At 48.5% G+C, this 25,570-nt stretch overlaps 1 protein-coding gene across 5 annotated transcripts in view; it reads left to right on the top strand.

Moving 5' to 3' along the window:
• The first annotated feature begins 2,359 nt into the window (after positions 1–2,359).
• The window catches only part of CNOT3 (CCR4-NOT transcription complex subunit 3), a 160,921-nt gene continuing 137,710 nt past the window's right edge, over positions 2,360–25,570 (top strand). For all 5 annotated transcript variants that reach the window (XM_075329016.1, XM_075329015.1, XM_075329018.1 and 2 more), the window contains exon 1: positions 2,360–2,678. The gene's annotated coding sequence lies outside the window, so the exon portion shown is untranslated. The remainder of the gene's footprint in view (positions 2,679–25,570) is intronic.

Below are 25,570 nucleotides of genomic sequence, written 5' to 3'. Positions count from 1 at the left end.
TAGCCTAAAAATAATTTATTCAATTGGATTTCATTAAACATTTTGCTCCATTTGGCTTTAATAGGCCCTTTATTTTACTACACATTCAACTTTTGTGACCGTTACAGCGAGCTCACTGATGGATTCTCAGTTGACTCGTTCAGTAGCCAATGATACACAGTGCAGCACAGAGCCTATAGAAGGGAAACGGTGCACAATTTTTTATGGAACCCAATTGCAAAAATGATTCTCAGCCCCAAATAAATGAATTTACGTAATAAACAAACAAAGGATCCGAAAAGGTAAACAACCCCTTAAAGCCTGTGCCCATCCCCCAATGTGGCATCTACCACTATATGGCAGTGATACTGGTCTGCAGTACTGGTGTCTACCACTATATGGCGGTGTTACCGGTCTGCAGTACTGGCATCTACCGCTATATGGCGGTAATACCGGTCCGCAGTACTGGCGTCTACCGCTATATGGCGGTGATACCGGTCTGCAGTACTGGTATACCACTATATGGCAGTGTTACCGGTCTGCAGTACTGGCGTCTACCACTATATGGCGGGGATACTGGTCTGCAGTACTGGAGTCTACCACTATATGGCAGTGATATTGGTCCGCAGTACTGGTGTACCACTATATGGCGGGGATACTGGTCCGCAGTACTGGAGTCTACCACTATATGGCAGTGATATTGGTCTGCAGTACTGGCATCTATCACTATATGGCGGTGATACTGGTCCGCAGTACTGGTGTACCACTATATGGCGGTGATACTGGTCTGCAGTACTGGCGTCTACCACTATATGGCAGTGATACTGGTCCGCAGTACTGGTGTACCACTATATGGCGGGGATACTGGTCCGCAGTACCGGTGTACCACTATATGGCGGGGATACTGGTCCGCAGTACTGACGTCTACCACTATATGGTAAGGATACTGGTCCGCAGTACTGGCGTCTACCACTATATGGCAGTGATATTGGTCCGCAGTACTGGTGTACCACTATATGGCGGTGATACTGGTCTGCAGTACTGGCGTCTACCACTATATGGCAGTGATATTGGTCCGCAGTACTGGTGTACCACTATATGGCGGTGATACTGGTCTGCAGTACTGGCGTCTACCACTATATGGCAGTGATATTGGTCCGCAGTACTGGTGTACCACTATATGGCGGTGATACTGGTCTGCAGTACTGGTGTACCACTATATGGCGGTGATATTGGTCTGCAGTACTGGCGTACCACTATATGGCGGGGATATTGGTCCGCAGTACTGGTGTACCACTATATGGCAGTGATATTGGTCCGCAGTACTGGTGTACCACTATATGGCGGTGATACTGGTCTGCAGTACTGGTGTACCACTATATGGCGGTGTTATCGGTCCGCAGTACTGACGTCTACCACTATATGGCGGTGATACCGGTCTGCAGTACTGGCGTCTACCACTATATGGCGGTGATATTGGTCTGCAGTACTGGCGTCTACCACTATATGGCGGTGATATTGGTCTGCAGTACTGGTGTGTACCAATATATGGCGGTGATACCGGTCTGCAGTACTGGTGTGTACCAATATATGGCGGTGATACCGGTCTTTCTATAGAGAGGCCCATCCTGTGGCAGCTCTGGTGGCAGCGGTGCCTCTATAATTGGGCTGCGCCTCTGCAGGTGTACACGCGCTCCTGACGCCTGTCTGTCTGTCTCGGGGTATTTTATTGTGTGAAGACACCAGTTTACGTCCTCAGCGATTAATCCGCTTAATTATGTGGGACTACAACTCCCAGCATGCCAGCTCAGCTGCTAGAAGTAGTGCACAGCTCACACTGGACTGCAATTTTAAAAGATTGACTCCTGTAGGTTCAAGGAAATAACAGAAATGTTTAATTTTTCCAACCAGATCGCACCGATCTGATCGCGGAGCCTTCCCGCCATTGCTTTCATACCGCCTGCCCGCACTATGCTCGGTGTCCCCGGTACTTCCTATACGAGGCTCTCGCCAATCACACTCCGCTTCCTTTTCCTGCTGCCCGTGATTGACAGACGTATTCACCAACCAACGCCTCTTCCTGTCCGTCCCGGCACAGACTGACACCCCCTCCTCCCAGTGTCCAATCACGTTCTCTCTGACGAGTCCCGCCCTCTGTCTCAACGTCATCGTGATGGACAGTCCAATGTCCAACAGAATCCCAATCACCGCCCCCTTCGCTCGCCGTCTCGTCCAATAGAAGCAAAGCAGAGGGTGGGCGCTATTGAGTGACGTTAAACTCGTCCAATGAAAGCTCTGTGTTTCTTTGACTGACACTCGTACGGTCTAATAGAATCTCAAAACACGTGTGGAGGGGGCGTGTCTTTGGGTTCCACCGCGGAGGAGAGTGAAAGACAGGGGAAGAGAGCAAACGAGCGAGAGAAGGGGGGAGGCCGAGCCCGTCGCCGCCATTTTGGGTCCCACCGAGCTGTGGACGGAGAGCGAAAGAGGCAATAAATAAGCTCCCGAGGCCTGTGTGACGAAAATAAGCCGCGCTCCGGGCCCGCCTGAGGGAGACGAGCGCCTCGGGTTTTTTTCTTTTATTGTTATTATTTTTTTTTTTTACTAAACCAGTAACGTTGGATAAAAAAAATACAGACCCCAAACAACCCTGAAACCGGAAGCGGTGTCCCCCACCATTCTGCATCCTCCCGGGGGCGGTGAGCTTCTCCTTCAGCACTTTGTGTGTGTCTGCCTGTGTGTGTGGTGTCTGCTGCTCCCTCCATAGGCCTGAGCTGTGGCTGAGGGGGTCCAGGGCAGGGGACAGAGCTGTGCCCCCCAATATGTGGGCTATGGGGGGGGCACAACACGCTCTGGGCGCTAGATCTGTCGCTGGCGTTACCATCCAAACTGATATTACTTATGTAGATCAGTAGTTTGTATGAAATGTCGCCACCTAAAGGCCAAAACAAGGCGAAAAATCAAAAAAGTATGTAATTTTTGGCCTCCTCTGCGCTCAGTCCTATGTAAGGTGCAGGTAAGGCCTGGGATGTGTGTGAGATCGCCGCCGGTCCGCCTAATATTGGGGGGGATACTTGTAATTGTATCCATGACGACACATCGTATAAATTTAGAATTGTAGGATGTCTGGATTTGAGCACTATGGGCTGCCGTAGTTTATAGAGGAGGTCCATCATCATGCCCCAAGTGGGGTCTGTCATTGAGAGGGGTCCGCAGACCATGGGCAAACATGGATCCTGCCGGCCGTGTGTATTATCTATATATCCTCCTACAGGTGACGCCGCCCCTGTCCTGCACACACACACACATACATAATTTATATATATATATATATATATATATATATATATATATATATATATATATATATTATACACACACACACCCTAAAAAGGTGACTGTTGCCCCCGTCCTGCCTATATCTACTCTACAAACATGAGACCCCCTACAGGCGTGACTGTTGCCCCCCTTCCTGCCTATATCTAAAATACAAATTATGTGACAGCTGCCCCCATCCTACCTATATCTACAATGCAGGAATATATATATATATATATTATCCCCCTACAAGTGACTGCCACCCCCATTGACTGCCACCCCCATATCCTGCCTATGTCTACAATACTAATGAGACCCCCTACAATTGAGTGTCACCCCTGTCCTGCCTACATCTACAATACAAATATATACATGACCCTCTACAGGTGATGACCAACATCCCCCTGCCTAGATTTAATAAATATATATATATCCCTACAGGTGACGGCCGCCCCCGTCCTGCCGATATCTACAATATATACACATACTATTCCCTTGTTGACAATTGCTGAAGGATTAAGTTGATGCAACAAATGGAAAGTTTTTTTTCCCGTCCCCCAGGGGCCGCTGTCTGATTTGTGATCTAGTTGAATAGTCCACACATGGTTTGCTGCGCCCGTCTTTAGTTACGCCCTACGTTGGCAGCGCATCATTTAAAAACCAAGTGGTCAAGGGGAAAACCAAAAAAAAAAAATTAAACTTTTCTGTGCTTTTTTTTTCTTTTGCCCATTAGCAGGATTGGAAATGAAAAGGAAGGGACAGCGAGCCGCGTAAGTAGGGATCAGCGAACTCTGCTGCTCCGAGCTGCTGTGAAACTACAACTCCCAGCATCCAACAAGAATCACAGGTAACATTTGCAGCAGCCGGGAGCGTCAGATTTTGCTCGTCCTGGACGATCCCCCCCCAAAACTTACAGCCTTCAGGTGGGGCAGGGAGCCCATTGTCTCCTGGCGTCTATCAGTAGTCCTGCATTATGTTATCGTCAGGCCCCTGATGGCAGCCATTTATACCTTTCTGGCTCCTCCCAACAACTCAGGTCTGACTCCTCCCTGGTCGTTATCACCGGCTGTGCAAATAGTTTAATTAAACTTTGCTACCTCACCTGCAGGTGCCATATCGGTCTGTACACACCAGTGGTGGTGTCACTTGTATGATTAGACGGTATCATCTAATAATCATTCGGTTTTGGAATTATCCCAGATTTGCAAAATCTGCCCCCCCCCCCCCCCCTCCCCCGAAAACATCTATTATTGTTATTCTGGAGCGTGTTGCTATTGTGCAGTAGAATATGATGCTGGACTATAATTTAGTAAAGGACATATTTGAGTAAAGAACCTCAATGTGTTCACAGAAGCACGTTTACGCGTTTCAGACCTATAGAGGTTCCTTATTTTTTAGGGTTCATTATGTAAAGGCATGACTTCCCAAAATATCAAATGCAAGAAAGCATTTCCAGATACAATTTGGGCCAACCCTTAAACTGCAATATTAATAGGAAGCGTAGAGTTTAACATGCCCTGATCGTTACCGGCCTGTAGTATTGCGGAGTCTACAGGTGTACGACATGGAGGAAACTTTAACTCCAATCTCCCGCTCCATCTCTTCTTATCCTCAAAACCCTTGCAATGAACTACATGCTTGTTCATCAGGTGAAATGATTTTTTTTAAGCTTGCTTAAAAATTATTCTCGGCAGCAAATTATCCTGTATATACATGACGTGCTGGCGAGAGCAATGGATCATTCTGTGCACATTGAATACGACATCGGCCTGTCAATATAGGCTACTTATGTAACAGCTGCAGGTGTAATATGAAGGCTTTCTGTGGCTGGTGTGGGCCCTACAATTTACTAATGATCTGATTTATTTTTTTATGTTGAGACATTGGTAATTATAAATGCTTTCCATGCAAGGTCTGCAGTGATCATGAGTTTCCAATGGACGTTTGCAAATATTACATTTGTACTTTATTTCACATGCATTTTTCTTTACAAAAGCTGATTGTATGTGATACAAAAACAGAAGGGAAACATCTAATCTAGATGACCAATCCCGTGCATAACCCTTTAATCTAACCTTTTCCTATCCAGTACAATTTCCTGCTTCGCCCATTGAAAACTTATTATAGGTCGTCATCAGTTATATTTATTCCAGCGTTTGGTAGTGAAAACGGAATCTGCTCAAACCCATTGGCAAAAGACGACATTCGTTGCCACCCATCGGCGTGATGGGGACAAAGGCGCTTAGTGGATTATTTTGAATGTTACCCCCCCACCCGGTGGGACTCAGGATAGGAAAAGGTTAAAGAGGTTGTCCACAACGTTTACATTGATGGCCTATCCTTAGGATAGGTCATCAATGTCTGACCAGCCGGGGTCCGACACCCATCACCCCCCCGCTGATCAGCTGCTGTGGGTCCCAGCGGTGGCAGTTGGAAATGCTCCGCTCCGGAGCTGCTCCACCTTCTGATAGTGGCTGCGGCCGGGCACTGCACATCCATCTCCCATTCAGATCAATAGGAGATGGATGTGCAGTACCCGGACACTATCAGAAGACAGAGCAGCTCCAAAACCGAGCATTTCTGGCCAGGACTGAAAACAGCTAATTGGTGCGGGTGTCGAGTGTCGGACTCTGGCCGATCAGACATTGATGACCTATTCTAAGGTTAGGCCATCAATGTAAAAGTAGTGGCCAACCTCTTTAATGATTGGATTCAGATTACAGATTTTGACTGCACGGGAACTGTTGGCTTTATTTAATCTTTAAAGGGGGTTTTCCAAATTTTTTTTTTTACCTAAATGCACATATTTGGGGCAAATAATCACTTTTGCAATTGGGTTTCTTTTAAAATTTTGCACCATTCACCTTTTACAGCCTCTTGTGTTGCCCCTTATTGTTCGCTGCAGAATGAGTTAAACGAGAATCCATAAGTGAGCGTCTTCTGAATGTCTACCAGGAGTGCTTGCGTTTTCTGAGCTCCACTCAGATGATCTAGGAACACAGAAAAGTTGACCGTGCATGGGAAACAAAAAAAGACAGTGAATGCCAAACTGTGCAAAAAATGTAGGAAAATGCATAAATAAGTGCATTAGGTTAGAAATCAAGTTAAAAAAGATGGACAATCCCTTTAATACTACAACGTTAGGCCGGCTTCGTTCGACCTTTAACACTAGAAGTCCCAGAGAGGGGTCATTTAACATTTCTACCATTGGAACCCTATGGAGCTCGAAATTCCTGGGACTTCTAGTGTTAAAGACATAACCCTTGAATGTGGCGATGGCCACAAGTTCTGTATTTTATGGACTTTACACATTTAGTATGGTATATACTTTGCATCTATCTACTCCGCTTGGTTGCGGAGAGATTGTATGTTTTTCCTTTCCTCGCTCTATCTGCTGGGTGGGCGGGGGTTCTCCCCTTGCTTGGAGTGGGTTGGACTCGCGACGCGTCATCGGTGAGCATCCGCCTTCTGGGCGCGTCTGTGGTGGCGTCATTAGCAGCGGACAATCGGAAGTGTTTGTGACGTCACAGGAAGTTTTCTTCCATTCGGTTTCCGACGCCGACGCCGGACCACAGCGCGACCCGGACCGGGTGACTCACTATGACGCGCAGAGGAGTGGGCGGTTTAGAGGTCATTTGGATCCTTTATGTTGGCGCTATAGAAATAAAACTTATTATTAACGTCAGTACTGTGCACTATTTTTAACTGTCCCCCGACGAAGCACACTAAGCGAAACACGTGTTGGGACGTCGGTCCCCACGTGTTATCCCGGCCTTATCTTGGTGATCTGACCATTGGTACGTAATTGCCTCTGTCACGCTATACATAGAGACCTTATTGCTTTATTGTTGGCAACTTTGCACTTGCTTATAGGCAATTAGTTAAATTTCGGGCACTTGCCCCCGGAATTTTCTTTCAGATCTCCTTTGAGATTTGTTCTCTTCTATTCTTATCCGGGACACATGGGGTTTCTTCCCCTTCAGCACTTCCTATTTCCTGGTCCTCTATTTCTACTTATATGTTTGTTATACCCTACAGCATCTATTTAATAAAATGTTTTCTCCATCTCAACTTTGGCTTGTCTGGGTGTTTCTGCTGCTTGGCAAAGTTAAAGACTCCACACACTCTCTGGCTTTCATGAAATCTGAGTGTTTGCCTGCATTATATGCTATTTTCTGTGGTCCTTCTATGTCTTATATCTTTGTATAGTTCATAACAAATGCAAGTGTATGGGAAGCCACATGGGGTGTGACCTCATTTTTTTTGTGACCCGGTTGGTGGTCGTGACGTTGATCATACATGTATCACAAGTACAATGCAGAACTGCAGCGATTCCGGAACAATCTGCATAGTGTTCCTTACAATTGTGTCCCATGATATCAATCCCTAAATGATGAAATGGATGTGGGTGTATTTGGATGAGGTTAGAAAATAACCCGGTGTTGGTCGCTCCCTCACTGCCCGGATGAGGTCTTCTGATGGAATGGTTAGATAAACATTTCCAGAGGAGTCGTCATTAAACCACATCTATTATCAGGTGCTAAATCGCTGAATATTGCTGATGTTGGGTCCCGTACTTTAAACAATAAGAGTAATTATCACTATAATAAAATGAATGTATCGGCTTTACTAGATTTTTCGTGTTCCCAGCGTAGATTTTTTTTTTCATTCTATAATCTTTCCGTTATTATGGAGAAGCAATCTTCCATTAAAGGGAACCTGTCAGGTGCAATATGCACCCTGGACCACGAGCAGCTCTGGGTGCATATTGCTAATCTCTGCCTAATTGTCCCTGTATACAGTAGCCTAGATAGAGATCTTTCGAAAAAGTATTTCTAAAGATCTTGTATCATATGCTAATGAGCGTGCGGACTAGTCCCCTGGGCGTTAGTTTCCCGACTAGTCGACTTCTTTAGCATGTTAGTACGCCCCTGTGGGCCCCTGTGGATGTGCTATCATGCTAATGAATGCGCAGCGTCACAGGATGATCTCACTCACCTCTCTATTGCCATCACATTCGACGGGGAATTTCGGCTCAGTGTGCATTACTCTGGACTTCCGATCATGCACACTACTTCAGTGTGCAGCCAGGACGCGTACACCCGGCTTCATAGTGCGCATGACCCAAACTCCGGGGTCATGCGCACTGAGCCAAAATCCAATGTCGGGCGGCGGAGAGGTGAGTGAGATTATCCTGTGATGCTGCACATTCATTAGCATGTTAGCACGCCCACAAGGGCGTACTAACATGCTAATGGGGTCGACTAGCCAGGGGAACTAATGCCCAGGGGACTAGTCCCCACGCTCATTCGCATACGGTAAAAGATCTTTAGAAATACTTTTTCTAAAGATCCCTTTATTTATGCTCCTGTATACAGGGACGGTTAGGCAGGGATTAGCAATATACACCCAGAACTGCTCGAGGTCCTGGGTGCATATTGCACCTGACAGGTTCTCTTTAAAGGGGTTGGTCAGTACTTTATATTGATGTATCCTAAGGATAGGCCATCATCAATAGCTGATAGCTGGGGGTGCGATACACAACACCCTGCTAATCAGCTGTTCCCAGTGCTCACTCGCAGAGCGGAACTACACCTCTCCCATCAACTTCATAGTGGCCGCAACTGGGTACTATAGATCCACGGCTATTCACATGATTAGGCGGCAATTTTCAGTACTATCACTATACAGTTGACAGATCTGCGCTGTTCTGCTCCACATCTCGGCAGGGGTGCCGTGTGTGCACCTACACCAATTGGATACTGATATCCTATCCTAAGCATAGGCCATCAATATAAAGTACATGGACATAAATAACAGACAGGAAAGTGTCAATTGACTTCTATAGCAGAGCTTTCCAGGCATGCTCTGGGACCTGTGCAGAGTTACTTGTGCAGGGAGGGAGAGGAGGTGAGCTGTGACCACCACCTATCATAACACTTGATGGACACTCACTCTAATTCTTTCTCTGATGATAATGAAATGTCCATCATACTGCATGTCTCCTGACCGACCAGCTTCAATGGCATATGGAGACTGGAGGATGGGCCTGGCCTTGCACCCCCAAACACAGGCTGTAAAATATGCAGTTCTAAAAGCTTAGAGGCCAGAGTCAAAAGTGCGTTAAAGGATGGTTTGGGTTTTTTTGTGTGGAAAATTGTCTCCAAAAATCTGCTTGATACTATAGCTCAGTTTAAGCAGTGTCACGTTCTGTGATCCTGTGGGTGAGCTTTTGACGCTGGGTATGTTTCGTGAACCTTTTGATGTTGAGGAATTTTTGCATCTATTATGTAAATTAGGTTGTTTTGCATTTTTTGATGCTTCCGTTTTTGTCTCTTGCTGTCATGTTTTAAATAAAGCTGCTTTGTTTTTGATACTTCCTGGTATTTGGCTTGCACAGAACTTTATTGATATAGGCACGTGCAGATTATAGGTATTTTTTATGTGTTTCCACAGGTTTGATGCGTTTTTACCTGTGGATTTTTGGCATCTGATGTATCGTATTTTTCGTTTCATAAGACGCACCCCAAATTTAGAGCGAAAAAAAAATAAAAATGGGGTCCGTCTTATACTCTGGTGTTGCCTTACCGGAGGGGGGCGGCAGCAGTGGTGGAGCGGGGTCACAGGAGGCAGAGGCTGTGCTAGCAGCGGCGGCAGATCCATGGTGGCGGCAGCAGGCCAGTGGTGACAGTGGCGGGTCAGTGACCGCGGCCGGTGCGGTGAGTTTCCCAGTCTGTCCGCAGTCCTGGTTCAAATTATGGCGCTCGGAGCGGCGCGTGCATAGATGGAGCTTTCATCCAAGAGCTCCATCTGTGCACGCGCTGACTCCCGGCGCCATCATTTGAAACCGGAACTGCGGACACACTGGGACACTCCCCACGCAGCCACCACAGTCCACACAGCCACCCGCTTGCACACAGAGTGGCATCCAGCAGGCCGCACAGAGAGGCAGCCGGGACAGAGAGAGGCAGCTGGCCGCCGTCACCGACAGGCACCCGGCCACCGGCACCGACAGGCAGCCAGCCGCCCGCACGCAACAACACGCACCTGGCCGCCTGCACACAGAGACAGCCCATTCCCCCCCCCCGGTAAGCTATATTCTGATTTTAAGACACACCCCTCATTTTCCTCCCAAATTTTTGGGAGGAAAAGTGCGTCTTATAATCCGAAAAAATACAGTAAGTCCCATGGGGTAAATCTCAAAACGCTGGAGAAATTGACGTTGCGGACTTGAAAACACATTGCAGGTCCGTTTACGATGATTAGGAAAAAACAGTGGGCAGGAGATTTCTATAAATCCCATCCACTTTGCTGGAATTGTAAGATGCTGCGTTTTTGACGCAACGATAATAACGTCAAAAACTCATTGTGTGCACACAGATGTTATGGCATCCATCGCCTGCTTGTCCTCTTCTAATTGTTGTATAACATTTGTACATATATTTGTTCAGATTCTGTAACTTTAATGCAACAGTTTTTGTTTTAAAGGGTTTGTGTGTAAATGTATCAAGTTTGTAAATAGTTATGACTGGCCGGAGACAATGTTGCAGTTTTCATACATGGTGAGATTTGCTGGAATGGAATGCAGAGAGGCGCATAAAATATATTATTGGCCTCTAGTTTTCCAAACTTGGTGGAAAAAATATCTAAATGTTATTTTTATATGTTTTTGTTTTAATTGCAAGCAGATCGGGGGGATCTCAGGACCCAGACCCCACCATTCAGTCAAAAGCACCCCTAGAGGGGTGGACGCTCAGAAGACTGGAGCGCACAAGCAGATTGCAGTGTAGATGCGCGAAAAGCGTCTCCTGCACCCCATCCATACTGCCCTCTGTGCGCTCTCCTGTTTTCTGAGCTGGGAAAAGCTATGTTTTTGGTTTGGTTTTTTTTTTAGTTTGAAGCGTTTTTTTTAACTTTTTGCTTCCGAAGCTGCCTAAACAGCAGTCGAGTCCCTTCCTTTTAGAAATTTGACAGCTTTTGAAGCCTGAAACAGTTCAACCTTCCTATATATTTTGTCACTAAATCATCTATAACCCAGAATGTTGTGTGTACTGAGTAAATCATCCAGCCCACTATAGTGTCTGCCATTACTACCTCTTGAGGTCGGCATTCCACAGTCTGACTGCTGTAACTGTAAAGAGCCCTTTCCTATCAATAAGCCATTACTACCACTTTTGGTAGGGCATTCTATTGTCTGACTGCTGTAACTGTAAAGAACTCTTTACTAATAAGCTGCCAAAATCGCCTTTCTTCCACCCTAATGGTGCCCAATGGTCCCTAGTATGATCTTGTGCAGCAAGTTGATTTGACATTGCAGTGACTGTGTTCATTCATAGTCATTTTTTTTGTGCTTTTTCAGGCGGAATCAATCAGACCAAGATCGCTTCATGTACCCTTAATAAACACTTTAATGATATTATCCGAACCGATATGATCCCTCTGATTAAGGCCCCATTTTGGCAGTAATGGCTGATCATTTGAGGTGTGTGGGGATCATTTTACAGTAAGAGCAGAGACGCTGTGAACTCTGCAGGAGGAAGGTGTTGTGGTGAATTATCTAACTGATCAGAGTCTTTCTTGAGTGTAATAATAGTACGGATTAAGGCCCTGTGCGCACTAGAAAAAGGAATTTTCTTAAGAAAATTCCGGAGGCTCAGTAAGATTTCCGCACCTGCGGGAAAATACCGCACCGAAATATGCTTGCGGTTTGCTGCGGATTTGTATGCGGATTTGGTGCGGATATGTCGCAGCCAGCGTCAGACTGGCTACTGGAGGAATCTCCAATAATACCAGGCCTGGCCGTGGTTAACTGCACTGAGCTCCGGAGCTGTCACCTGAGCTCCGGAGTGCAGCCTAGACTAAACTGCGAGCGCCAAGTGATTGATTCCCCGGTGATTGCAGCCTAGACTAAACTGCGAGCGCCAAGTGATTGATGCCCCGGTGATTGCCATTTAGTTCAGCCCGGGTTGATCTCCGGAGCTCAGGTGACAGCTCCGGAGTGCAGCCCAGCCTCTCTACAGCTGTCACCTGAGCTCCGGAGATCAACCCGGCCTGAACTAAACTGCAATCGCCGGGGAATCAATCACTCGGCGCTCGCAGTTTAGTCTAGGCTGCACTCTGGAGCTCAGGTGACAGCTCCGGAGTTCAGTGCAGGTAACCGCGACCAGGCCTTGCATTACTGGAGATTCCTCTGGTAGCCAGTCCCGCAGCTACCTGCGGAAAAGAAATGACATGCAATTTTTTGCTGCGGGAATCCCGCAGCAAAACATGCAGCTGTCAAAATCCGCCTAGTGCGCACACCTTTTTTTTGTTTTTTCCCATAGGATTTGCTGGTGAATCACTGCAGAGATGTTATGAACATTTTCTGCAGCGAAACATGCAGCAAATCCGCAGCAAATCCGGCTCGTGCGCACAGGGCCTAAGAGTCACACCGCTGTTTGTTGTCATGATGGAAAAATTTATCAAAAAACACTGACGAGTGAATAGCCCCTAACAAACTGCCCTATTGAAAATTGAAGTGGTTGTCTTATTCATTTTTGTTTTATTGATTTATTTTTTTTAAATCTTGGTATCCTCTAAAAACTATACATGCAGATTAGTGGGATTGCAAGAATAATTTGGGGACCTGGCAGGCTATTAGTGGCCGAAACCCTCTGCAGCATTTTGGAGGAAAACCTATGGTCTCATTCAGATGCCAGCGATTCTCCTAGTGTGTATCAAGAAAAGCTCTGAGGAGGCCTGACCCTGCGTCTAGGACGCAGCGTCCCCGGATCGTGGGCATGTACTCTTAGAAGGAGCTGAGAATTGGAAGATCGGTCATCTTGGCAGCTCCCTCTCTATTTATATGTAGAAAGAAATGTCAATCAAGCTAAGTGGGGTGGGGGAGAGCCAACAGGTAGCCGCCAGATGACTTCTCTCCCTGCGCCAGCTCCTTTTTAAAGCCGGGGTCACACAACTGTAGATTCATCACTCCAATCCGAGTCTGATCAGTGGCAGCTCAGTATCATCTGATTCTCTTGGATGAGGAGAAGATGGAGAGCAACATTTCTTCCATCTTCTCTATTCTATGAGTCCGTGGTAATCGGATGTCATCCGAATGCAATCCAATGTATTCCTTGTACCGACTGATTTGTCAAACTGCAGCATCCTGCCATTTTTTTTTTTGCTCATACGAATTTGTCATAAGAAAAAAGCGCTGATCAGCACTGCATCATTCAATAACACTGATCTGAGTGCAAAAGCACCCATCCGATATATACGGAGGTGTGAGCAAGGCCTAAATCTGTGTTCCCACTAAGTTTTTGGTGAGTTTTTGTCGCAATGTATTTTCACTGCTTCACAAGTGCAGCATCTAATGCCTCGTGCACACATTGAGTATGAGATTTTTTACCTCCAATATTATATTATATGTATGTATGTATGTGTATGTATGTATGTATGTATGTGTGTGTGTATATATATATATATATATATATATATATATATATATATATATATATATATATATATATATATATATATATATATATATATATATATATACACCGTATTTTTCAGACTATAAGACGCACCCTGGTTTTAGAGGAGGAAAATGGGAAAATAAAATTTTAAGCAAAAAAATGTGGTCATGACACACTGTTATGGGGCGAGGATCTGCTGCTGACACTGTTATGGGGGTAATGTCCCCAAATTCTCTACTAAGGTACCCCATCCTGGTAATGATCCTCCTGCCTTGTATATGATCCTGCTATAAACCCCCATCCTGCTTATATACCAGCATCCTGCTCATATTCCCCCATCCTATTCATATACCCCCATCCTGTTCATATACCCCCATTCTGTTCATATACCCCCATCCTGTTCATATACCCCCATCCTGTTCATATACCCCCATCCTGTTCATATACCCCCATCCTGTTCATATACCCCCCATCCTGTTCATATACCCCCCATCCTGTGCATATACCCCCCATCCTGTTCATATACCCCCCATCCATCCTGTTCATATACTTCCATCCTGTTCATATACCCCCCCATCCCACCTGCTCATATACTCCCATCCTGCTATATGCCCCCATCGTGCTCATATACCATCCTGGTATATGGCCTGTATCCTATAGCACAGAGGAAAAAAAAAAAACAAACGTTTATACTCACCTTTTCCTCACTCCCTCCAGCACCGATCATCTTCCTCTCTGCGCCACTGACCTGTGTGTATGGAGCCGTTCCCCTGCAGCACGCGATGTCTTCCTGTCTGTGCTGATCAGCACAGATCAGCTGACCGGCACAGACAGGAAGACATCGCGTGCTGCAGGGGAACAGCTCCACACACGGGGACGGGTGAGTGTACTGATTCACTGCACCCCCGCGCTGATAATGATGTACGGGGGGCAGTGAATACAGCCGCACATGATCACTCCAGGCTGTAATTGCCAGGGGTGATCATGTGGACCGGCTCTTTACTATGCGCGCGTCCCCGCTCGTCCTCCTGCCCACCTGTCAGCGCCGACTTCTGCGCTGAGAAATGGGCGGGAGGATGGGCGTGCATATGTAATGAGCGGGCACACGTGGTCACGGCACGCTGCTATAGTAGCCTGCTCGTGCCCCCGATGACCCGCTCCACCGCAGCACCCTCATTCCCCGCAGCCACAGTCAGACCATAAGACGCACCCCCAACTTTCCCCCAACATTTGGGGGAAAAAAAGTGCGTCTTATGGTCCGAAAAATACGGTATATATTAATATAAAATATTATTTTTATATATATATATATATATATATATATATATATATATATATATATATATATATATATATATATATATATATATATATATATATATATATATATATATATATATATATAATATAAAATAATATATATATATATATATATATATATATATAATTTAATGAAAATGGAGCATAAATTCTAAGGCCTCATTCAGACAAAAAATTCCGCCAGCATTTCATCGATGTAGGTTTTCACCATCTTTCAGTTTTTCTTGGATGTGAAACAAAAAAAGTTTTTCTAGCTCTTTTTCTATAGAGCGGCATCCGAGTGCTGTCCGTTTTTTTTTTACTCACCTATACATTTGCATTACCGAATTTGATCTAAAAGATCAATACTATTTTGTGCAAGATGTTCGTTCAGCGAAAAATCCTGGACGTGTGAACGGCCCCCTTCACTATTATAGGAATGAATGCTAGCCGTGAACAAAAAGGGTCTCCATTGTATACAAAAAATGGACGTTTGAATTAACAGTAAAGACAAGTTTTCCTTCTTTGCTTTTCTATTGTCTCCTAGCAGTATTAGGCTATGTGCGCACGTTGCGTACTAGCTCTGCAGAAATTTCTGCAGCGATCTGAAGAGCACACGTGCGCTTCAAATCGCTGCAGAAAATGTCCGTAGAGAAAAAAAAAAAAAGCCGATTCCATGTGCTCTGCCTGCAGCTCCTGCCGTAGACAGAGCAGGAGCTGCCGGCAAAGCGCACGGAAGAAGTGACATGTCACTTCTTAGAACGCAGCGCTTCGGGCAGCAGCTGAAGCGCTGCGCTCTAAGACGCCACGTGCGCACGGCCCCTGCACAACCTCCATAGACTGTGCAGGGGACGCAGGACGCATGCAGTTACGCTGCGCTACAAAGCGCAGCGTAACTGCATGTATTTACGCAACGTGCGCACATAGCCTAATTCAGTAATCAGCACTATAGGCCGCTGTTTTAGAAAAACCCTATTGTTGAGGTGGAGATAAGCTGAGGGTAGACTGTGGTCATTGATGTTTGACGTACTGCAGACCTTGATTCCCCATAAACATGAATTGGACGAGAATGGAGAGGAAACAGGCTGCTGTCTGACAATGCACCAGGGGACAGCACGGTGGCCAGCAAACATCTGTGCGGCTTCTTATGTGATCATAGACAATTATACCAAAAGTATCAGTTTGGGCAATTTTGATTTATTGCCTAAACCTTTCTCCGGGAAGTGTTTCCCTTCCCTGCTGTGTAGGAATGCTTTGACATTTTAGCTGAATGACAGATGGAAGAACATTGTGAATGACTCTTAACGATGTCCAAAAAAGATGAGCGAGATGATTATAGTATTGGGAGTGAGAATTTTATCGTAATAAAATAAATTTTCTTTGTCGCTCCATTGGGAGACCCAGACAATTGGGTGTATAGCTATGCCTCCGGAGGCCACACAAAGTATTACACTAAAAGTGTAAAGCCCCTCCCCTTCTGCCTATACACCCCCCGTGCTCACGGGCTCCTCAGTTTTTATGCTTTGTGCGAAGGAGGCAGACATCCACGCATAGCTCCACAGCTTGGTCGGCAGCAGCTGCTGACCAGGTCGGATGGAAGAAAAGAGGGCCCATAACAGGGCCCCCAGCATGCTCCCTTCTCACCCCACTTTGTCGGCGGTGTTGTTAAGGTTGAGGTACCCATTGCGATTACACAGGCAGGAGCCACATGCTGTTTTTCCTTCCCCATCCCTTAGGGCTCTGGGTGAAGTGGGATCCAGGATCGGTCTCCAGGCACATGAGACCGTGCTCCCTCCGCAGCCCTTGGGAATCTGCAGGATAGGAGCTGAGTATCGTCAGGGACAAGGCCCTGCTACTATGAGGTACTCTGTGTCCCCGTGGGGACCGTGCATGGAGCGCTGGTGCCAGTCACATTACAGCACTGCTGGGTGTGTTAGTGCGCCGGACATGGAGCGCTTGTGCCAGACACTTTCCAGCACGGCTGGGTGTGTTAGTGCGCCGGACATGCAGCGCCTGTGCCAGACACTTTCCAGCACTGCTGGGTGTGTTAGTGCGCCGGACATGGAGCGCTTGTGCCAGACACTTTCCAGCACTGCTGGGTGTGTTTGTGCGCCGGGGAACTACCGCGCGGCCGCGCTTACTGCCGGCCGCGCTTATAACTTTAGTCCCCGGCTTCTGCGGCCTAGTGTCGTTTATTCCCGCCCACAGGCCTGCCAGTCAGGGAAGGGGCGGGACGCTGCACGGATCGTCAGCGGAGGGCTGGAGCATACAGTAGTATCCTCCTCCCTCCTCACTCAGTACAGTGGGGCACTGGATTCCCGCACTTTTCTTGGGCACGCCCACGATCTCTTCCTCCCCACAGAACGCCGGCAGCCATTCCTGTCAGCGATTCAGACGCTGGAGAGGAGAGACAACACAGGGAGACCCAGGCAGGGAATCCGGTGACCACACAACTGCTTTGAGCGGTCGGTAAGTAGCACCTATGGTGCTGGCCCCACTGAGTACCGAAGTGTATATATATATATATATATATATAGGCTTATAGGCTATACATTGCACTGTACGGTCGCTCTGTTGATTTTTGGCTATATACCCTCCAGGTTGTTCTCAGAGGAGACAACATGTCATCTGCAAAAAGCAAGGGTGCCAAAGCACAGGCGTACTTTGCAACTTGTACCTCATGTACAGCTGTACTACCGGCAGGTTGCACTGACCCTCATTGTGTGCAATGCTCGGCCCCTGTGGCACTTACTCAGCCGGAGCCTCTGCGACTGGTGGCCCAGGTGGATCCACCTGCTACCACTGTCCAGGTGACAGGGACGGAGTTTGCAGCCTTTGCTGACAAACTGTCTGAGACTATGGATAAATGGTCTGCTAAAATACTGGAAGCATTGCAGTCCAGACGGGTGATTCAGGCCCCGGGCTCTATCCAATCCTTGACCCCTGGTCCCCCTCAATTGGAACAGCAAAGTGCCCATAGGGTATCCCATAGGTCCCAGGGTGAGGTCTCTCACACGGACCGCAGTCCGAGGCCGGCCAAGCAGGGTCGCTGGGAAATTCCCTCCACCTCATCACACTGTTCAGGGTCCCAGCAGGGGGACTCTATGGAGGATGAAGCGGAGGTATCAGATCAGGATTCTGATCCTGAAGCCGCTCTCAACCTAGATACGCCAGAGGGAGACGCCATAGTGAACGACCTTATAGCGTCCATCAATCAGGTGTTGGATATTTCTCCCCCAGCTCCTACAATTGAGGAGTCTGTTTCTCAGGAGAAATTCCGTTTCAGGTTTCCAAAGCGTACATTAAATATGTTTCTGGATCACTCTGACTTCAGAGAGGCAATCCAGAAAAACCGAGACTGTCCAGACAAGCGTTTTTCCAAGCGTCTTAAGGACACACGTTATCCCTTCCCCCCCGAGGTTGTCAAGGGCTGGACTCAGTGTCCTAAGGTGGATCCTCCAATCTCCAGACTGGCGGCTAGATCCATAGTGGCAGTGGAAGATGGGGCTTCACTTAAAGATGCCACTGACAGACAGATGGAACTATGGTTGAAATCCATCTATGAAGCTATAGGCGCGTCTTTTGCTCCAGCATTCGCTGCCGTATGGGCACTCCAAGCTATCTCAGCTTGTCAGGCGCAGATTAATGCAGTAACACGTACATCTGCCCCGCAAGTGGGGTCCTTAACCAATCAGGCGTCGGCGTTTGCGTCCTACGCCATTAATGCTATCCTGGACTCTGCGAGCCGTACGGCGGTGGCATCCGCCAACTCGGTGGTACTCCGCAGGGCCATGTGGCTACGTAAATGGAAGGCAGACTCTGCTTCCAAAAAGTTCTTAACCGGTTTGCCATTGGCTGGCGACCACTTGTTTGGTGAGCGATTGGATGAAATCATTAAACAATCCAAGGGAAAGGATTCATCCTTACCCCAGTCCAAACCAAACAGACCTCAACCACGGAAGGTACAATCGAGGTTTCGGTCCTTTCGGACCGCGGGCAGATCTCAATTTTCCTCGTCTAAAAGGCCTCAGAAAGATCAGAGGAACTCCGATGCATGGCGGTCTAAGTCACGTCCTAAGAAGACCGCCGGAGGAACCGCTCCCAAAGCGGCCTCCTCATGACTTTCGGCCTCCTCAAACCGCATCCTCGGTCGGTGGCAGGCTCTCCCGCTTTTGCGACGACTGTCTGCCACAAGTAAAAGACCGATGGGTGAGAGACATTCTATTTCACGGTTACAGGATAAAGTTCAACTCTCGTCCTCCGACGCGTTTCTTCAGAACATCTCCGCCCCCCGACAGAGCCGAGGCTCTTATGCAGGCGGTGGGCACCCTGAAGGAGGAAGGAGTGGTGATCCCGGTTCCTCTTCAGCAACGGGGTTACGGTTTTTACTCCAACTTGTTCGTGGTGCCAAAAAAGGACGGATCCTTCCGTCCTGTTCTGGACCTAAAGCTGCTCAACAAGCATGTGAAAACCAGGCGGTTCCGGATGGAATCGCTCCGCTCTGTCATCGCCTCAATGTCCCAAGGAGATTTCCTGGCATCAATAGACATCAAAGATGCTTATCTCCACGTACCGATTGCACCAGAGCATCAGCGCTTCCTGCGCTTCGCCATAGGGGACGAACACCTTCAGTTCGTGGCACTACCTTTTGGCCTGGCAACAGCCCCACGGGTCTTCACCAAGGTCATGGCAACAGTGGTGGCAATCCTACACTCTCAGGGACACTCGGTGATCCCTTACTTAGACGATCTACTTGTCAAGGCACCCTCTCAAGGGGCATGCCAACACAGCCTGAACATTGCTCTGGAAACTCTCCAGAGTTTCGGGTGGATCATCAATTTTCCAAAGTCAAATCTGACACCGGCCCAATCACTGACATATCTTGGCATGGAGTTTCATACTCTTTCAGCGATAGTGAAGCTTCCGCTGAACAAACAGCGTTCACTACAGACAGGGGTGCAATCTCTCCTTCATGGTCAGTCACACCCCCTGAGGCACCTCATGCACTTCCTAGGGAAGATGGTGGCAGCAATGGAGGCAGTTCCTTTTGCGCAGTTTCATCTGCGCCCACTTCAATGGGACATTCTCCGCAAATGGGACAGGAAGTCGACGTCCCTCGACAGGAACGTCTCCCTTTCTCGGGCAGCCAAAGCTTCCCTTCAGTGGTGGCTTCTTCCCACTTCTCTGTCGGAGGGGAAATCCTTCCTGCCCCCATCCTGGGCTGTGGTCACGACGGACGCGAGCCTGTCAGGGTGGGGAGCGGTCTTTCTCCACCACAGGGCTCAGGGGACTTGGACTCAGACAGAGTCCTCCCTTCAGATCAATGTTCTGGAGATAAGGGCAGTGTATCTTGCCCTAAAGGCGTTCCAGCCGTGGCTGGAAGGCAAACAGATCTGAATTCAGTCGGACAACTCCACAGCGGTGGCATACATCAACCACCAAGGCGGGACACGCAGTCGGCAAGCCTTCCAGGAAGTTCGGCGGATTCTGCTGTGGGTGGAAGCCACAGCCTCGACCATATCCGCAGTTCACATCCCGGGCGTAGAAAACTGGGAAGCAGACTTTCTCAGTCGCCAGGGCATGGATGCAGGGGAATGGTCCCTTCACCCGGACGTGTTTCAGGAGATCTGTTGCCGCTGGGGGATGCCGGACGTCGACCTAATGGCGTCCCGGCACAACAACAAGGTCCCGACATTCATGGCACGGTCTCAAGATCACAGAGCTCTTGCGGCAGACGCCTTAGTTCAGGATTGGTCGCAGTTTCAACTCCCTTATGTGTTTCCTCCTCTGGCACTGTTGCCCAGAGTGTTACGCAAGATCAGGGCCGACTGCCGCCGCGCCATTCTCGTCGCTCCAGACTGGCCGAGGAGGTCGTGGTACCCGGATCTGTGGCATCTCACGGTCGGCCAACCGTGGGTACTACCAGACCGACCAGACTTGCTGTCTCAAGGGCCTTTTTTCCATCTGAATTCTGCGGCCCTGAACCTGACTGTGTGGCCATTGAGTCCTGGATCCTAGCGTCTTCAGGATTATCTCAAGAGGTCATTGCTACCATGAGACAGGCTAGGAAACCAACGTCCGCCAAGATCTACCACAGGACGTGGAAAATATTCCTGTCGTGGTGCTCTGCTCAGGGTTTCTCCCTGGCCGTTTACCTTGCCCGCTTTTCTGTCCTTCCTTCAATCCGGATTAGAAAAGGGTTTGTCACTAGGCTCCCTTAAGGGACAAGTCTCAGCGCTCTCTGTCTTTTTTCAGAAGCGCCTAGCCAGACTTCCACAGGTACGCACGTTCCTGCAGGGGGTTTGTCACATCGTACCTCCTTACAAGCGCCCGTTAGAACCCTGGGATCTGAACAGGGTGCTGATGGTTCTTCAGAAACCACGGTTCGAGCCAATGAGGGATATCTCTCTCTCACGCCTTTAGCAGAAAGTGGCCTTCCTAGTAGCAGTCACTTCGCTTCGGAGAGTGTCTGAGCTAGCAGCGCTGTCATGCAAAGCCCCCTTCCTGGTGTTTCACCAGGACAAGGTGGTGCTGCGTCCGGTTCCGGAATTTCTCCCTAAGGTGGTATCCCCCTTTCATCTCAATCAGGATATCTCCTTACCCTCTTTTTGTCCTCATCCAGTTCACCAGTGTGAAAAGGATTTGCACTTGTTAGATCTGGTGAGAGCACTCAGATTCTACATTTCTCGTACGGCGACTTTGCGCCGCTCGGATGCACTCTTTGTCCTTGTCGCTGGCCAGCGTAAAGGGACACAAGCTTCCAAGTCAACCCTGGCTCGGTGGATCAAGGAACCAATTCTCGAGGCTTATCGTTCCTCCGGGCTTCCGGTTCCCTCAGGGCTGAAGGCCCATTCTACCAGGGCCGTGGGAGCGTCCTGGGCTTTGCGGCACCAGGCTACGGCTCAGCAGGTGTGTCAGGCGGCTACCTGGTCGAGCCTGCACACTTTCACGAAACACTATCAGGTGCATACCTATGCTTCGGCAGATGCCAGCCTAGGTAGGCGAGTCCTTCAGGCGGCGGTTGCCCACCTGTAGGACGGAGCCGGTTACGGATCTATTATGAGGTATTATTTACCCACCCAGGGACTGCTTTTGGACATCCCAATTGTCTGGGTCTCCCAATGGAGCGACAAAGAAGAAGGGAATTTTGTTTACTTACCGTAAATTCCTTTTCTTCTAGCTCCAATTGGGAGACCCAGCACCCGCCCCTGTTTTTTGTATACACATGTTGTTCATGTTGAATGGTTTCAGTTCTCCGATATTCCTTCGGATTGAAGTTACTTTAAACCAATTATAATTTTTTCCTCCTTCTTGCTTTTGCACCAAAACTGAGGAGCCCGTGAGGCACAGGGGGTGTATAGGCAGAAGGGGAGGGGTGTTACACTTTTAGTGTAATACTTTGTGTGGCCTCCGGAGGCATAGCTATACACCCAATTGTCTGGGTCTCCCAATTGGAGCTAGAAGAAAAGGAATTTACGGTAAGTAAACAAAATTCCCTTCTTTGGTAATTAATTTGTCGCACAAGTTGGTTGTGTCGCAATCCAAAAATATGTTAATTATTTATTTTTGGGGGTATTTTATTAGCCTTTGCTTATAATTTGCATCTCATCATAACTTGCTGATTTTTAAAGGGAACCTATCACCACTTTTTTGGCGTATAAGCTGTAGCCACCACTACCGGGCTCTTATATACAGTATTCTAACATGCTGTATATAAGAGCCAAGGCCGCTGTGAGAGCATAAAAAACACTTTATAATACTTGCCTAACAGTCGCGCTGTGGGCCTTATGAGCATCTCTGTTGTCCGGTGCCGGCGCCGCCTCTTTCGGCCATCTTTGTTCTCCTTCTCTAGTCGCGGTACATGACTGGTCCGACATCATCCACACTCGCCGGCATTCAGGACCTGAGCAGGGCAGATCAAAGTATTGTAGTGCGCCTGCGCAGGACCGGCGAGTGTGTATGACGTAGCCGCGTCATGCACACAGGCTTCAGAAAGAGGTGGCCGAAGGATGAGGCGCCGGCACCGAACAATGGAGACGCCCATATGGCCCACCGCCGACCGTTAAGTAAGTATTATAAAGTGTTTATGTTCTCACAGCGGCCTGGGCTCTTATATACAGCATGTTAGAATACTATATATAAGAGCCCGGTGGTGGTGGCCACAGCTTATATGCCAAAAAAGTGATGACCGGTTCCCTTTAAAGAGTCCACATGATTGCTGCTATAATCATCGCATGTGGTGCGGGTAAATGCGAACCTGTGCCCACGGGACTGAACATGTAAAAAAGAAACAGCCATGCTGGACACCGAAATCCAGCTCAAGCTGCTCCATGGCCTGCGCAGAGACAGGAAAACATGATTTCACTCTTCTAAAAGTCAGCGGACCACTGCGGTCTGTGATTAGCTGCAGCGGTCAGGTGACTTATCGTTAAATATCTGATGATATGCTGCTCATGTCACCTAAGTCCTGCAGCCAGTCACTGGCCATATCACTGCTGGCTGCCACAGAGCGGCCTGGCCTAGATATAGATGACTGTAACAGAGTTGTTTTTATGTATTCCGGCCAATGATGAGCGAGTATCGAAATACTCGGATTCGCTATACTCGTAACGAGTACTGTCTAATACTCGCATATTCATTCCGAATAGTGTGCAATGCAAGTCAATAGGGGATACTCGCAATGTAACGAGTAACTGGAGTTCCGCACTATTTGCTACTCGCTCGAATACTGCGGCATTTGGGTTACTTGTTACATTGCGTTTATTCCCCATTAAGGGTACTTTCACATTTGCGTTGTTTTCCTTCCGTTAAAATCCGCCCTTTTGGAAAACAGCGGAATCCGTTAACGGCATGCCCGGCCGCCGGCAAGTGACAGCGCTCAGCTGATCACCCGGCTGCCGGCAAGTGTCAGCGCTCAGCTGATCACCCGGCTGCCGGCAAGTGTCAGCGCTCAGCTGATCACCCGGCGGCCGGCAAGTGTCAGCGCTCAGCTGATCACCCGGCGGCCGGCAAGTGACAGCGCTCAGCTGATCACCCGGCGGCCGGCAAGTGACAGCGCTCAGCTGATCACCCGGCGGCCGGCAAGTGACAGCGCTCAGCTGATCACCCGGCGGCCGGCAAGTGACAGCGCTCAGCTGATCACCCGGCGGCCGGCAAGTGACAGCGCTCAGCTGATCACCCGGCGGCCGGCAAGTGACAGCGCTCAGCTGATCACCCGGCGGCCGGCAAGTGACAGCGCTCAGCTGATCACCCGGCGGCCGGCAAGTGTCAGCGCTCAGCTGATCACCCGGCGGCCGGCAAGTGACAGCGCTCAGCTGATCACCCGGCGGCCGGCAAGTGACAGCGCTCAGCTGATCACCCGGCGGCCGGCAAGTGACAGCGCTCAGCTGATCACCCGGCGGCCGGCAAGTGACAGCGCTCAGCTGATCACCCGGCGGCCGGCAAGTGACAGCGCTCAGCTGATCACCCGGCGGCCGGCAAGTGACAGCGCTCAGCTGATCACCCGGCGGCCGGCAAGTGACAGCGCTCAGCTGATCACCCGGCGGCCGGCAAGTGACAGCGCTCAGCTGATCACCCGGCGGCCGGCAAGTGACAGCGCTCAGCTGATCACCCGGCGGCCGGCAAGTGACAGCGCTCAGCTGATCACCCGGCGGCCGGCAAGTGACAGCGCTCAGCTGATCACCCGGCGGCCGGCAAGTGACAGCGCTCAGCTGATCACCCGGCGGCCGGCAAGTGACAGCGCTCAGCTGATCACCCGGCGGCCGGCAAGTGACAGCGCTCAGCTGATCATTCACAATAGTCTGCCGCCGGTAAAACTGTAAAAAAAAAAAAAAAAAAAAATCAAAACTGATTCCGTTGTTCTGCAGCATCCGTCGCATCCGTTGTGCCACTATATGCAACACATCCGTTGCATCCGTCACACAACGCAATGCAACGGATACCGTTCAACGCAAGTGTGAAACTAGCCTGACTTGCATTGCACATGCTATTCAGAATGCATACGCGAGTATTAGACTCGTTAAAAGTATCGCGAATCCGAGTATTTCGATACTCGCTCGTCATTAATCCCAGCCTCTCGGACAAAATTTTATCTGCCACAACCAACGCCTTTTACATCCATGTTCACATCACATGCAAAGGCCTTCGTTTAACTTATTCACCGGGAAAAGTTCTTAACAGCTTGCAAAAAGTATTCAGGCCCCTTTGGAATTTTTTGGCTTTTGCTAACTCTTTTTTTTTTTCTTTGCATCAGTTTATGTAAAGAGCATGCCTACAACTGTGAACATTTGGTTTTATTTTTATTGTAAAGCAAATAACCTATAGGGTAAAATAACTAAAAACGTCAGTGTGCATAACTAGTCACCCCCCTAAAATCAGTACTTTGTAGAGTCTCCTTTTGCAGCAATTTCAGCTGCAAGTCGCTTTGGATAAGTCTCTATGATCTTTCCACATTTAGCCACTGGGATTTTTGCTCTTTCCTCAATGCAAAACTGCTCCAGCTCCTTCACGTTAGA

The sequence above is a fragment of the Anomaloglossus baeobatrachus genome, chromosome 11 (assembly GCF_048569485.1).
Source record: "Anomaloglossus baeobatrachus isolate aAnoBae1 chromosome 11, aAnoBae1.hap1, whole genome shotgun sequence".
In the NCBI taxonomy this organism is placed as follows: Eukaryota; Metazoa; Chordata; class Amphibia; order Anura; family Aromobatidae; genus Anomaloglossus; species Anomaloglossus baeobatrachus.
This window is presented reverse-complemented; position numbering and strand designations above follow the sequence as displayed.